The sequence below is a fragment of the Callithrix jacchus genome, chromosome 6 (genome assembly GCF_049354715.1).
Source record: "Callithrix jacchus isolate 240 chromosome 6, calJac240_pri, whole genome shotgun sequence".
Taxonomy (NCBI): Eukaryota; Metazoa; Chordata; class Mammalia; order Primates; family Cebidae; genus Callithrix; species Callithrix jacchus.
The window spans coordinates 66894248-66909878 of record NC_133507.1 but is presented as its reverse complement, the minus strand read 5'-3'; the positions used below and the strand labels follow the sequence as shown (position 1 = coordinate 66909878).

The window sequence follows — 15631 nt, the reverse complement described above, 5'->3', positions numbered from 1 at the left end:
TTTGCTTGTTTAATTTGGCCTGGTTAGATGTGGAACATACTCACATACAATTTCAATTTCCTAAAGAAACTGACACATATATAATTTTATCATAATTATTTTCTGTATTTAAAATAGAATTTATAATTTCGCAGAAGCTAATAAGAGAGATTAAGAATCAGGACTTAAACCAGGCCATTCAGATGCTGGCTCTCGGGAATCCGAATCATGAGAAGAAATTCTGAGCAGATGGCAAAGAGGCTGAAAACCGTGGGTGTTCTATTCTACCCTAGTGGTGGTGCTAAAGTGAATCCAGCCACAACTCAGGTTGCAGAATGTTTAAAATATTTTTTCAATAATTTCTTGTTTATGTTAGTTGGAGTCAGTTCTGTTGAAACTAAACACTTTAATTCTGTAATGTCTCAGTTGGCATCCTAGAGGAGTTGCTGCAGATGGGATTATTTCATTTTATAATTTTTTTTATTAGTTTGGAACAAGCTGCTCACCCTTCTTTGCTAATAAAATTTCCTATATAAATGATTTTGGGTTTAAGAATTATTTCCTCTTTCTGTTTAATTTATGTTTTTGCTTTCTCGTCCTCTGAAAGCCTAACAAAGTCAAGTTGTGAAAGACCTATTTGCAGAGTAGTAACTCACATGGTTTATAATCTGATTATTTATATTTTTCCATTTTAAGCTTGATTAAACATTATATTAAATAACAATTTTAAATATTTACAATAATCTATATGAATTATGAATATAAAAGCATTTTGAACAAGATCAAATGCTACCCAAATACAAGAGAATAATATAGTTTATTAAATGATGATGATATTTATTATTTCCACTATAATATCCTTAGAAATAGCCTTTCATTTCCCAGAGTGCATAATGCCAAACCAGCACAATGACTTTCATAACAACAAAGGGTGAATTTGAGTGGGAAGAAACTGAAAACAGAGAAGGGAGAAAGGAGATTGCTGCAATAGATCAACAGGCAGCAGTCTGAAACTATACAAGAGTAGTAGAAATGAGAAAACAAATGGAAAGAGAATGAAAAAGAAAGACATCGCAGAGAGCGAATCAACAACTTTGGCAATTAATTTTGGAACAAGGGATAGAGATGGTATAAAAATTGTAAAAAGAAACAAGATTTCTAGCAAAAGTTAATAGATAAGAAAGCAAATGATTTGAAAGAAAATACTTTATTGGTGTAGTTTTCAACAGGAAGAGAGATTGGGGTATTAGTAGGATTTCAATGTGGAGACATCCAGATAGTAGGTAAAAAACCAGGGCTTGGTGTATACATTAATAAATTATAGGAAAAAATAATGCAATTGTTGAAACAAGACCACAGGAGCAAGTCCAGGAACAGAAACTTGGGGAAATACCTTGACTTTTACGAGAGTATGAAATTTGAGAGATGGGTTTTAAAAATCACCTAGAAAAGGAGACTGAGAAGTAAAACCAAGAGGAAGTAATCTTTAAATCCAAAGAAATTAAATGCAAAGAAAAAAATGAAACTATGAGGAAGCCACTGTAGTCAGAACTTAGTAAATTTTTGGAAACTGTTAGGAAAGCAGCTTTTGTGGATTGCTAAGAACAAGAGTCATTTAGCAAGGAATTAAATTTGCTCCAAAATGAATATATGAATTCCTGATTGCTAAGACTACATTGCACTGGAATCAACTACTCTGTTCTGATCTTAATAACTGGCACAATAACACTCTTCCCAGAAATACAAAGCTTCTTACTTTATAGCATTCTTCCTATCTGTGTTTAAGATTCTCTGACATTATTTTTTCCTCTAGAACAACAGCAACAAAAATTAACACTTTTTCCAAAACAATTTATTTCATTTCTTTAGAACAGAGGATCTGTTCTATATGGTTGATGTTAAAATATGTATTTATTACACACAAACACACATACACACAAACACTGGGCACTGTGGCTCAAGCCTGTAATTCCAGCACTTTGGGAGGTTGAGGCGGGTAGTTTTCCTGAGGTTAGGAGATGGAAATCAGCCTGACCAACATGGTGAAACCCCGTGTCTGCTAAAAACACAAAAAGGAAAAAAAAAATTAACTGTGCGAGGGGGCAGGCACCTGTAATCCCAGCTACTTGGGAGGCTGAGGCAGAAGAATTGTTTGAACCTAGGAGGCAGAGGTGTGGTGTGCCGAGATCATGCCATTGCACTCCAGACTAGGCAACAGAGCAAGACTCTATCTCAAACACAAAACAAATCAACATCTAAAAGTTTACCCATTTTCTTTATTTAATGTAGTTTTTTGACCTACATGTTTTGCTCAGGATTGTTTAGTTAGAATCCTGTGTGACACTGTGTGAGCATGGATTTTATTTTAAAGATGCTCACATTGAATAGCTCTTAGCAAAACATAAGTTGAAGGAAATATAATATACCTACTTTAAAGTATTATAAAAATTTCAATCCAATACAGACATATTCAGACAGATATTATTATTTCATTATTGAATTATAAAAACATTTACCATATTTTATGTTATGTATGATATGAAATACTATGAGCCATAGTCAACATGTATTTTGGAAAAGAAAATCATTAGCATATACTTGGTACATCTAAATAAAAATGAGGAAGAATTCCAGAAGTGGTGTATACTCAACCAGAGTGGTAGTCTTATTTATATCTGCTTTATTGTGGTTAAATTAGGTATGTTAAGATCTTAATGTTATCAAAATGCTAAGTTAAGATAAATAAAGAGAAGCAAGTGATATTTTTAATTCAATGTTTCACATTTCAAGAGTTCTACTCTAATTATGGTGACTAAAATTCTGTTTTTGAGTTTTTATAATTCATCATAAATGAGTTATAAACATAAAGACACAGTTTTATTATTCAGTAGACTTCAAGAGTCTGATATAATTGTTTAAATTGTTCATTCAAAGTAAATCAACATTTTAATAGTATGAGCTTAAACAGGAGTTCAATCTTACATATAAAAACAACCAAAAGAGGTCAAATGATGTACCAATGTTCCAATTCTAGTTAAGGTCACAGGTTTGCATGTAAACTCTAAGAGTGGAATCGCTGCTATAGGCAGAACCTAGGACAAATTCTGGCATATATTAGACTCTCTATTAATGCTGTTGAAGTGGCACTCCTCCTAGTTCTTTTATGTCACATCTGAGGAAAACTTCAACTCTTTTGCTTCTATTTAAACTTGTTTTTATTTTACTTTTAGAGACAGGAATCTCACTCTGTCACCCAGGTTGGAGTGCAGGGGCACATTCAACTGACTGCAGTCTTGAACTCCCAGGCTCAGGGGATCCTCCCACCTCAGCCTCCTTAGTAGTTGGGACTACAGGGACGTGCCACCATGTCTGGATAATTTTTGCTTATTTTTTTTAGAAAAACAATATTTCTCTATGTTGCCCAGGTTAGTCTAGAGCTCCTGGGCTCAAGTGATCCTCCTGCCTTGACCTCCCAAGGTGGTGGGATTACTGGTGTGAGCCACTGTTCCTGGCCCTGAAATTGTTAATTAAACTAAATTAAAGTATCTAGAAGACTTGCTTTAAGGGACAATTTAACTTATACACAGGATATTTCTAAAGTGAGATTTGCTTTAGATGACACAAATTCAAAAACAACCAACAATTAAGGCTTTAGCTATAAAAATCACAAAATTTAAAGTCAATATCAATGTTTTTAATGCCTAAGTTAGTCATCAAAATAAAATCATGGTAAAATTAAGTCCTGTTTAAACGTCACTGTGAAATTTACTTTCTACTTTTTGAGAGGTTAAAATGAAAAAACAATCTTGGTTTAAAAATACTTTTTTCTATGTTTAATTTTAGTTGTACATTTTTCATTTTTAGATTATTATTTTTTTATTTGAATCTGTAAAGCTGTTAAAAATGTGGAATAAATTACTGAGGTAATCATCTGTTGTTTTACCATTTCCTTCTGGTGCCAGCTATAATTAAAATGGGAATATCAGTGTTTAGAAATTTAAATGTTAGGCATGATTGAAATAGTATCATTTGGAAGAAAGGGTCCCAAACAAATCTCCCAACGTGTATTGAAAAAGCAGCTGATTTTAATGACAACCTTTCAGGTTTCTCCATTAGTCTATTTAATAATTTTTTCCCTTTACAAAAGTGTAGTCTTAACCAGGTTCCTGATGAAATAACATAGCCTTTTTTGCTAAAATTCAAATCTGCTGAGAAATACAAAACAAAATCTCCCTGGAATGATAATAAAGTTAGCCATGTCTCTCTGTAATCCCCAGAATACAATATGTACAGCCTTAGAAACGATTGACTGCAAAGATATCTCAGTTACCAAAATTTCTAGATAAAGGAACTGCCATGTAGAGATACTCATTTCCACAGGTTCATAATCATCCTATAGAGAATGATGTGAAAAAAAATTCCCCCTGTATCCTGGGAATACATCATATCAGACCCTGGATTTCTCACAAGGCAATAACTAGGTCATGAAAACTGAGTAAAAGCTAATAGCAGATGAATATCTTGTTTCTTGGAACAATTATGGTCAAGTTACCTAGTTTTTCAATGACTTCTTGCCAGACACACTGCCATGGAGTGCCATATTTTTATATGCGCAGCCCTCCAATTCATACGAATTAACATGCACAACTGAGATATCTTCCTATTCTCAATAAGCTCACTGTACTTGGGCAGAACCAAAGCTAGAGTAAGTACTTTGTGAGTAATAGTAGATTTATAGCTACTCATAAAGGAGATTCTATATGCAGATATGGTCTAACACCAGTTACCAGGAAAAAAGTAAAAACAATTTATTCTCTGTTGTTTCCGTGGGATCTGTTGTCACTGAAACATAGCAAGAGCTGAATAAATATATGTTGAAGAAAAACTGGATGTGTTTAATTAGTGTGTTCTAGGAAAAACATGGGACCTAGACCTTGAACTAAGAGGAAAGTCAGGGAAAGTTCTCTGGAGGAGATGACAGTTCCCTGAGATCCTGGACAGATAAAAACATTGGGAAGGGCCCAGTATAAGCAGCCAGGCTATATTGTTATTGAAGGACATGTTCTTTAGCCAAACTGGAACACCATTTATTTTTTTAAATAAACAGAAAGCCAAAAATGTTGAAGAAGCTCATGCTTTTAAAAGTAACTTAAAGTTTATATGTATATATGTGTGAGTGTGTATGTGTGTATACGTATATTGGTTCCCAAAGCCAAAATATATACACACATAAATGCACACATATATTGTTTATATGTATGTAAACAATATAACTATGGGTATCTACATATACATATATATGTATATATGTATCTACATATAAGTATATACACACACACACACACACACATATATATAAACCAGTATATAATTAAGCAAATCTGATAAAACATTACATTCAGTAGAAATTATTTTCTATATCTAAGGCTTTACCATTGAATCCTCTTATAGGTTTGCCTTGTCTATGTCAAATGTGAGTCAATTTACACAAGTTTCAATAAAAATTAAAAGCAAATAAGCAATAACAACTTTACTGCTTTTTAGCTAAGTTTTGAAGTCTCGTGATTTCAAAATCACACAGGATAACATTTAAGGGTCTGCATTTTGATGCCAAGGAAATATGAAGGAAAAAGAGATAATTATTTGATAAAACAAAGGATGACACAAATAATATTCAAATATGGTGTAATTCATTGATTTAATGAAAATTCCTTGTTAAAGAATGGCTTGAGAAATTTTTGACTCTTAAAAAGGAGAGGAACTTTCCATTTTTTCCTAGATAGGGTAGTGATTGGGCCTGGGTTTTTTTTCACCTCCAGGAGTCACAGGTTTTTTTGTTTATAAAAATGTAGATCTGTGAAGGGAGTATTTAACCACACCCTCCATAAGGAATAGATTAGAGACCTTTGGACTTTTGGATTGAAAGGTAAGACTGCTAAGCCAGAGGAGTAAATTGGATTGTTCTCTCTGTTAATGGTGGAGATGCACAACCTTGCCTCACACGGGTCCTAGGAAGTTGTATGTCTTATAGGGACTGAAAGCTGCATGGTATCATTGGGGTCTGGGGAGAATAGGCCAGCCCATCACTGAGGGAGTAAACTTGACAGCAGAAAGGTCATCTTTCGAGTAGATCCCTAGGACAAACAGGGTGCATTTTCAGTGGTGATCACAATGGATTAACCGATCAAGGTTTCTCAACCAAACTTCTGGAATAATGTAAGTCCTGGAGTCTCTACAGCCTGAGAATAGTAAGGGCACATCACAATGATTGCTCTTAGATTTATCACTGATGTTTATTGGAAAGAAGTTGCAAGCTAGGTGTGGTTAGATTGAGGACTAAAATGAAGGAGAGAGGGAGGGAGCGAAAGAAGGAAGAACAGGAGGGCAGGCAGGCAAGCAAGAAGGAAGGAAGGAAAGAAGGGAAAAAACAAAGAACAGAGGAAGAGAGGGAAAAAAGGAAAAGAAAAAATCCAGAGAACAAAAGCTTTTAGAATTTTTAAAATGAGAAAATTTTGAAGCAAATTAATGTCACAAATTCATAAATACTTTCTAGATAATAATGTATATTTGCTTCCACTAATTGTTCTCAACTTTGCAAAAATTGCCAAAAATTGGCTTCAGAGTCCCATTTATTAAGGCATTCAAAAGATACGATGTCCTGAAGAGTATGTGATAACTTTTCATGTAGTGGGTTTACTGAAAATGAAAGCCAATAATATCACTTAAGTGGAAAAGCCTTAGTATTTTCACTATGTTAACAAAGTGTATGGTATGTGGCACACAATTACTTATTGCTATGAATTTGTGTAGCTTATGATAGCTAGCTAGAATACTTATTTATTTTCAGAAACACTTTGCAGTAGTCTGAAACACGACATGTTCAGTGGAAATCTAATGCGGAGGATTCAAACATTTTCCCATTTAATAACCACCTTGCATAATTAAAAAAAATTCTCAAGTAGAAAAATAACACTTTGGTCTTAATTTACATTTTATAAATCTCAATAAACTTCTTATATTTGAAAAAAATCACTATGTGTGCAATACATGTCATTTATTCAATGTTCCGATATGCTTATTTCTCCTGTAAATTCAGGGGATCCATGAAGTAATTCTGCATCTCCTTAAGGTTTGTGCATCATAGATTTTAAGAGTATAATCACTTAGTTACCACTAAAAGTCCAAAATAGTATAAATTTTTATTTTTAGTGAAATGATATTAATGGCCCCCTTCTCATTACTCCTCTAAATAATATCTTCTAAGCCATATACTAGCATTCTAAATGAGATCAAAAGTAGTGAATTACTTGTCTTTAAACCTAATTACACCAGAAATGATTAGTGTCTGGTATGCAGACAAATAAGCTTGCCTTCAGTATTTTATTTCATCACAGCATCTGCTCAACAGGGACTTTCCCTCTGAAATATATGCTTTATTGAATACCTAAATACGGTCTTTTGAACAGCACACTTAAGATTGCTCTAGAGTATGTGTTCTAACAAAACTTCCTTAGAAAGATCTGCACAGGGTATTATTCTTTCACTTATGAACAATACGTTATCTATGTGTAGAATAGCAACTAACTATAATTGCTCTATCATTCTAGTTGCTTGGCTGTGATTTCTAAGTTTATAAATGCCTTTATAAAATTCTCTACCTAAGAGTCAGGTTGATACATTACAGTAAAAATATGCTTGTTTTTATTATTCTGCAAAAATAAGTACCACAGTTTTCTTTTGGTCATACGACACATATTGAATATCAATACTTTTGCTTCATCTACATTTCCCGTACGTTTATATCCCTGTCTATATCAAGGTCTTGATTAGAAAGCTACTCAAGCAAGCTTAAGTGAGGGAGTTCTATTGTAGATATTGAATTGATTTTGCTGGCATCTATGGTGAGCATATACTGTTTGGTTTGCTTAGCAACATTTCCACCTTTTCCTCTGGAAACATCCTTCTTTTCCTATTTCAAACTTGGAGTTTCAATATCCCTGTGTCCTTACAACCTGAACATATGTTCAGAATATCAGAGGCTTTCTCAAGTTGTTCGAGTTGTTTTCAAACTATAACTAAAGAGAGTCTCTGTCTGGTGAAAGCACTAAAAAAAAAAAAAAAAAAAAAAAAAAAAAAAAAAAGAGTTCCCAAAGCCAAAATATCTGATTTGATTACAGCAATAACAGTTCGTATTTATTAAGTTCAGATATTCTGCTAAGCACTTTAAACATTTTACAGCAACTCTATTGTTATACACCACATGTTACAGGTGAGGAAACTGTAGATTAGAGTCATTGCCCAAGTCCTAGCACAAGTAAGTGATAGTGTTTTTATCTAAGTCAGGCAGTCTAATTTTAATCTGGCAACTTTTACCTATCACTTTCGAAAAGTGGGAAGAAATCTGCCTGAGCGTGTGAGGTGCATCACACAAGGAGAAGCACAGATGAAGGATTCAACAGGAGTGGATGGTGATATTTGAGTGTATAGCCCCACCTGCTTCTCAGCTGTGCCTGCACCTCTCCCCTTCCTAGAGTGTGACTGTTAAACATTCCTTTAATTCTGATGTTTCCCATTCTCCCAATAAGTCTCAACTTTTTTCTCCCTTAACCCAATTTGAGTTGAGTTGCTGAATTTCCAAGGAAGGAAAAAATAGCAAAGGCAAGTCCCTTAGGAATGGGCAGAGGAATTCAGAAGCCAAAATTCAATGTTGCTCTCTTTGCCTCCGCAGAATACAAAGGCTTCCTTTCTTTCCACTTCCCTCTCTCTTCTTTAGATCTTGACCTTTTCTCCACTGCTTTTCACCAACTACCCATTTTATTTTCCCTGGCTAGATATCTTCTTTCCTTTTTCTTAATGTTTTTGTTTGTTTGTTTCTACACAATGTACCATTTATTTGAAAGGGATCAAGAAATTATATATATAAGGATGGACCTAAAATCCACCTTCTTTCTTCCCACTGCTCCCAAAGGCGTATATCTTCTCTCCACATCTCCTTCCTTCACCCCTCACTCCCAGCCCCAGTCTCTCTTTCCTTCCAACAAGATCTTTCATATTAGCTCAAGTTATTTGCTGGCAAGGTGTTATAACAAAAGCCCACTTTTTTAACCCAAAAGTTCTATATCCATTTGTATCAAATATATTTGTGTGTGTGTGTGTGTGTGTATATGAATACCTGAGACATTTAGAATGAGTTCTAAATGAGTGAAGCATACAATCCTGCTAGTGTTGAGATGAGCATCCCCCACCCCCATATATATATATATATATATATATATATATATATATATATATATATATGGCTTTTGTTATAACATCTTGCCAGCAAATAACTTGAGCTAATAAAAGATGTTGTTAGAAAGAAACAGAGCCTAGCACTGGGGATTAGGGTGAAGGAAGGAGATGTAGAGAGAAGAATTATGCTTTTGAGAGCAGTGGGAAGAAAGAAGGTGGATTTTAGATCCATTCTGATCTAATTGCCAGATGTGAAACTGATAAAGACCACACTGTTGCACAAAGTTTAGTGGGGGTGGGGGGCGCTCATCTCAACACTAGCAGGACTGTATGCTTCACTCATTTAGAACCCATTCTAAATGTCTCAGGTATTTGCGTTTTGAAAGTTTGAGCTCTTTTATTGGAGAATCTGAAGAAAGTTTGGAGGAACTGTGAAAATTGGATTTTAGTCACAGTATCAGTATAAGCTTCATTTATTTTTATACAATAATTATAACTCCTGTTCACCTTATGAAATTGTTGTGAGACATAAAGTTATATAAGTAATATAAATATGCTTATGAAAGTGAAAAGGCATAGGTAAGCATGAGAGATATGAGTCTTAATCTGTTTTATCTAGAACAAGCAATCAATATATTCTATGAATTTAAGAAACAATTATTTAAGCAGTTCATTAAAATTGAAGAGAAAGAATCTTCAGCCAGTAAAATAACACATTCATCATGATATCTTGAAAGTATTTTATAATACAATGGATAGGATAAACATGATGAGATTCATAACTGCTACTATGATTCTCTCTTTTTTCTAATTGTTTTCCACTTTTATATGAGTATTTCAGGAATCTTACCCCAAGATTCCATCTAACCGATTTCCTGAAGTTTCTATAACTTTGTCCAACTGTGAAAATTTACTTTCATAAACAAATGGATGTTTGTAAATTAGGGATTCTTTAAGACAGGAACCACGATTGATTAAGCACCATTATAAGTACTCAGTAACCACTACAAATATTATTTGAAACATTTTTACAATCATTTAATGAATGAGTTTTGAACCCAAAAGTCCTATATCTACTTGTATCAATTATTACTATGCCATTTGCTTCCCACTTATGATATAGCAAGTAGATGTAGTTTTTTAATTGCAAATAGCACCCATATGCAGTTGACTTTCATTATCTAAAACTGCAAATTACTCACTGCAAGTTACACAGTGTGCTTCTTTCTAGTTTCTCTCACCATGCTGATACTTAAAAGATCAGTAAAGTTCCAAAATTGTTAGAAAATAAGATGGCCAGAGTTTGATGCATCTGTAGACAGTAAGCAATTCAACCAAATTGTAGGGAGAGAAATGGGTTATAGGGATTGGGTTAAGAGAAAAGAATGACCAGGAGAAGTTAGAGGGCTGGTTATGTTGTCTTAGTTGGTAGAATACCTAGTAGAAATTTAATTTGGAAGGAAGGCATTTGCAGCAGGAGGGTTTGTTTGTTTGTTTTTACTCCTTTTGCTTATTGGTTCTTTCATTTGGTCCCTACTATCTGTCAACTACTATAGTAGTCTCTGCAGATAAAATGTAGCTATTTTGCCTTTGTGTAAACAATGTTACAAAAAAATCAATATGAGGAATTTAATAAAGATGCCACAGGAATGTGTGTGTGTGTGTGTGTGTGTGTGTGTGTGAAATCTGTGTTTGTGAGGGGTCCTCTTCTCTGCCCTAAGGAAAGACTTTATACCAGTAGGCAGTGTTTTTAAAGTTCCTCTTTAGTATTTCTTTCCTTCCAAATATTGGGCTTTTCCCTTGCTTATATGTTTCACATAAAAATGGGTAAAATTTCCTAATAGTATATTACTACAACTGTACGATTCCCTAAGGTGTCATGAAAATCTCATGTCAGAGTACTGCATATCAGAAAGAGAAAAATCAATAGTTGGCGTGAAGTCTCTGAAAGTTTCATTTTATAAAAGAAAAATATCAACAGCTACAAGAATCCATGATGCTTTGATTTTATGGCATGATCATAAAAATTCAAAGCACACAGTGGCAATATTTTATATGTATTAAGAATGAAATCATTTCCAAGGAAATATGCCTTCTCTCCATGTAGCCTCCCTCATTATATTTTATAATTAGACAGTATATATTTTTCCAATTATCTAAATATTGTTAAAGATGATCAAATCTAGTATAAAATAGCATTATTATTCTAAAGTCATTATTATGAACTGCTAGAAATGCAAAATGATATATAATGCACTTTAAAATGTACAGAATATACCTGTTTTTTCAAGAATTATGTCTAAGCATAAATAATCACTCCCTCTACAGATTACTGCAAGTACAAAATCCATATCAAAACTGACAGGGAATAAGCACTGTAGGCTTAGATACAGATGCCTAAAAAAATCAATTCATGAGTTATTTTTAAAAAAACTAGACATTTGTAAAAATATCCAATGTAAACATAAATATATTTAAGCAGATGCAGTTTTAACTTTAAATTTATTTCCCCAAATTCATGATATTTTAGCATGTTATGAAGCATCATACATACATTTACTCTAGCCAAAATAAATTTACTTTAAATAGGCAGAGAGAGCTCAGCCAACATATTTTGGTTAGCCAACATAATTTTTTAAAGCTGTTATATTTTTAAATTGTTAGACATATATAACCACATAAACATCAGAGCTATAAAAACAAATTTAAAAAATATTAAAATGTCACAGTGCTGACATGAATATTTACACTGACTTTATTGTATTGGATATAACTGGGAGAAGGGTAAGGAAGTAGGAAAAAGAATATAGGCAGGCACAAAACAGAAGATCAAGCTGCTACTAACACCAACATTCAACATAAACTTACTCTTCAGAGCACAAGGTGGAAGAGAAAGAAAGCCTGATTGCAGGGTGCAGAAAAAGGGAAATGAAATGAAGCTGTAAATGTCAGAACTCCACTAACAGATGATACTTTATTGAATCCCTCTATGTGTACAAGTCCAAAAATGTACTCACATGTATCTTCTTGTCTAAATATCAAACAACCATCAGTTTACTTCTGACATTGTGGTTAAGAGTGAGAACCCTGATTGACAAGGATGAGTGTGCACACTTTCAATCTTGCTCTCTGTAACAACTTCAATACTCTGAATTCTGTGGGGCTTCTAATATATGTAGTAGGTTCTTTGCTATGTGCTTCAAGGTTTTCTTCATAGGGACTGGGGTACATATGTCTTACTTTGATGACAACACACTATTCTAATGAGTAGTGTTTGTAAAAGATAACAAAGATGTATATTGAATTTAATAGAGGGGGTGATAACTATAAATTTAAGTGGTCATATTACTGTCATGGTGATGGCTCAGTATATAGTAAAGAATAAATATAATAAAATACAATAAATTAATGAATTTTACTTCACTTTCATGATAAAATTCTCTGTATTTTTCTCTTTTTGAGATAGGGTCTCACTCTGTTACCCAGGCTGCTGGAGTGCAGTGGTATAATCGTAGCTCACTGCAGCCTTGAACTCTTGGGTTCAAGTGATCCTCCTGCCTCAGCCTCCCAAGTATCTGGGCCCATGCCCCACCAAGCCAGCTAATTTTTACATATTGTATTTATAGAGATTGTATCTCACTATGTTACCCAGGCTGGTCTCAAACCCCTAGCATCAAACCATCCTCCTGTCTCAGCTTCCTGAGTAGCTGGGTTTACAGAGCATCTTTTTTCTTTTATAACAAATGATCTGCTATTCAGACTCATTTTCTCCTTTTCTCCACTTTAGCTACTAAAAGACATTTCATGCTTTTGTTTTCCTATAGTCTTCATTTTCTTTTTGAAATAGTCGTGTGTGTGTGTGTGTGTGTGTGTGTGTGTGAGACAAATGAAAAAAGGCTTAAATTACCTGTGCCCCTTGCTGATCAGGAAAGTTCAGTTTCAGCATTAGTTAGCGTTGCTCACCTTTACACGTGTACCTTGAGGTGAAACAAGTTATGCAAAAGCAAACAAAACAAAAATCTAACTGCAAGAAAGGGCTTGTGAATTTGTGAACGACCTAGTTGTCAATAAAAAGAAGGTCTAAAACATGGCAATAGAGTCCCTTTTGTTAGTGTTTCAAGTCTGTCCAGCACCCCCTTGTTGTCACAATATTTTTTTGGTAAGTCTAAGTTCCAGGAATGATCAGAAGACCAGGAGTTTCTCAACAATAAAGCAAGCAAACGAACAAAAAAGCTTGATTAATGGAGAACTCTTGGTAAGTTTGATTCCTGTTTATTTTAGTTGTCATTTTTCTTTACATCTATGCTGTCGTCTTCCAGTTTTCTGCATAACGTTTGAGAAGCACCTATTAGAAAACAGCCATTTTACATACTTCGATTTTCATATGGGCAATATCTTAAAAATTCAACATGTACAAAATATATAAAATGAAGTCTCTTTCCCAGCTGCAATGCAGACACTGAGCTACTGTTCCAGGGAAGTTTCGCTGCTTCTGGGGAATCTGTGCTCTGTGTGTGTGTGTGTGTGTGTGTCCTTCCAGAGATGTTCTAAGCACATCACACACACACATGCACACGCACACACACACACACACACACCATTTTTATTTCTACACAAAAGGTAGAATGCTCTGTACATTGTTTTCTTCTGGCTTTTAAACAAATTTAACAATTTATATTTGAGATTGTTCCCTATAAGTTTATGAAGAGTTCATGAAAAGCATCCTCTCTCTCTGTCTCAACCTCCTGGTCACAATGGCAGCATGTTTTCCTATAATATGAATGTGAAATAATGTATTTAACCCACGTCATATTTGTTGGCATAAATGGTATTTCCAATCTTTTGCTGCAATGAATAACCACGTATGTACTTGTATGTTTAATTGTACTTGGAGGACTCATTTCTAGAAGTGAAATTACTAACTTAAAGTATATTCACATTTAAAAAAGTAAACAGTATGCACATTAAAAAATTTTAAAGTTATATCAGAATTTCCTGTCATAGAAATTTTACCAATTTACCTTTCCACAAACCATAAATAAAAGCTTGGTCCCCATATTTTTATCAACCCCAAAGATAATCATACATTTTTTTCCTGAACTTGAGAGGTAAAAAGATGTTTTTCAGCTCTCACCATCTTTCTCCCATAGTTTTACTGCTATTGTAGTTTCATTGTTTATATTTAACTCATCTATTTGGAATTTGTTATAATGTAAAGTTTAAAGTACATGTCAATTTTTCCCCAGATTCTACTAAAATGGTGCCACATTATTAATTAATGCACCCTTTCCTCACAGATTTAAAAGATTATCTTTATTGTATACTGTAACTATATAAGTAAGTTGGCCTTTGTCTCAGTTTTACCATATCACATTGATCTATATATTTCTGGGCAAATACTTCATAGTCTTTTTAAAAATTTTTCAAACATGTTTAATAACCAATAGCTTATAATTTCCCATGTCTTAGCTTATAATTCAGGATTTTAAATTAATATGAACAAATTTTAACAAGGTTAGCCCCAGTTAAAAAGTATCATTTAAGTTATTGTTGGATCCAAAGGCTTGTTTATATAGTGCCATGTTGTAAATTGAAAAGCTCAAATAGTATCCTACAACATTACAAAGATAAAAGATTTAAGAGAAATATGAAATAAATAGATTTGTGTTTGCAAGGTAGTCAGCCATGTTTTGGGTTAGCTGAATAGTTAGTAGGTAGTATCCACAATAAAATATGTTCCAAGTTTAAAATTATTAACTTAAAACAAATTTAAGTTTATAAATGATTCATTTAAAGACAAATTTTGGAGTACAAGCAATTAGTAAATTGAAGGCTATCAAAGGACATATAAAAGTAAGTCAGTTGTTATCGATAGATTAAAACACAACTTCGGAAAAACATTAAAATAGAAATAAAAGGCCTCAAATTTTAATCATTTGGGACAGAGTTTCAGAGGCTGGGTTTAAGTTTTATAAATAGTGCCTTTTTATGTTTTACCATATGGAGGGAAAAAACCAACAGCACTGATCATCAAGCATCATCCATTTACCTCTGAAGTCAAAACTGTCCTATCTTCAATCCAATTCAACACTAACTCTTGAATCAGCTAATCACAGACTTAGTTAAGCAACGCCACATTTGGCTCATAAACATGGAAATAGGATAGAGAAAAACTGGCACGAATGGCAGAGGTGAAAGAAATATCATTACTTTATCAAGTAATGAGTGACAGAAGCCAGTAGGATTTTTTAAAGGAGGATGAAGGAAGGTTAGGGAATCAAGGATTAAAGTGCTCCATAAGTGTTGTCAGGTTCTTCAGTCTTTTCATAGGATTTGGCCAGGAACAATCTTCCATCTCTTGCAAAAAGTGAATACAGGCTATAGTGTTCACTTTGGTTCCCCATGTCAAAGCACCAACCAC

The 15631-nt window shown here is 33.7% G+C and overlaps 1 protein-coding gene across 6 annotated transcripts in view; it reads right to left on the bottom strand.

Annotated features, from left to right (window-relative positions):
• The window catches only part of KCNH7 (potassium voltage-gated channel subfamily H member 7), a 508532-nt gene that overhangs the window by 421753 nt on the left and 71148 nt on the right, over nucleotides 1–15631 (bottom strand). The gene's annotated exons all lie outside the window — the stretch shown is intronic.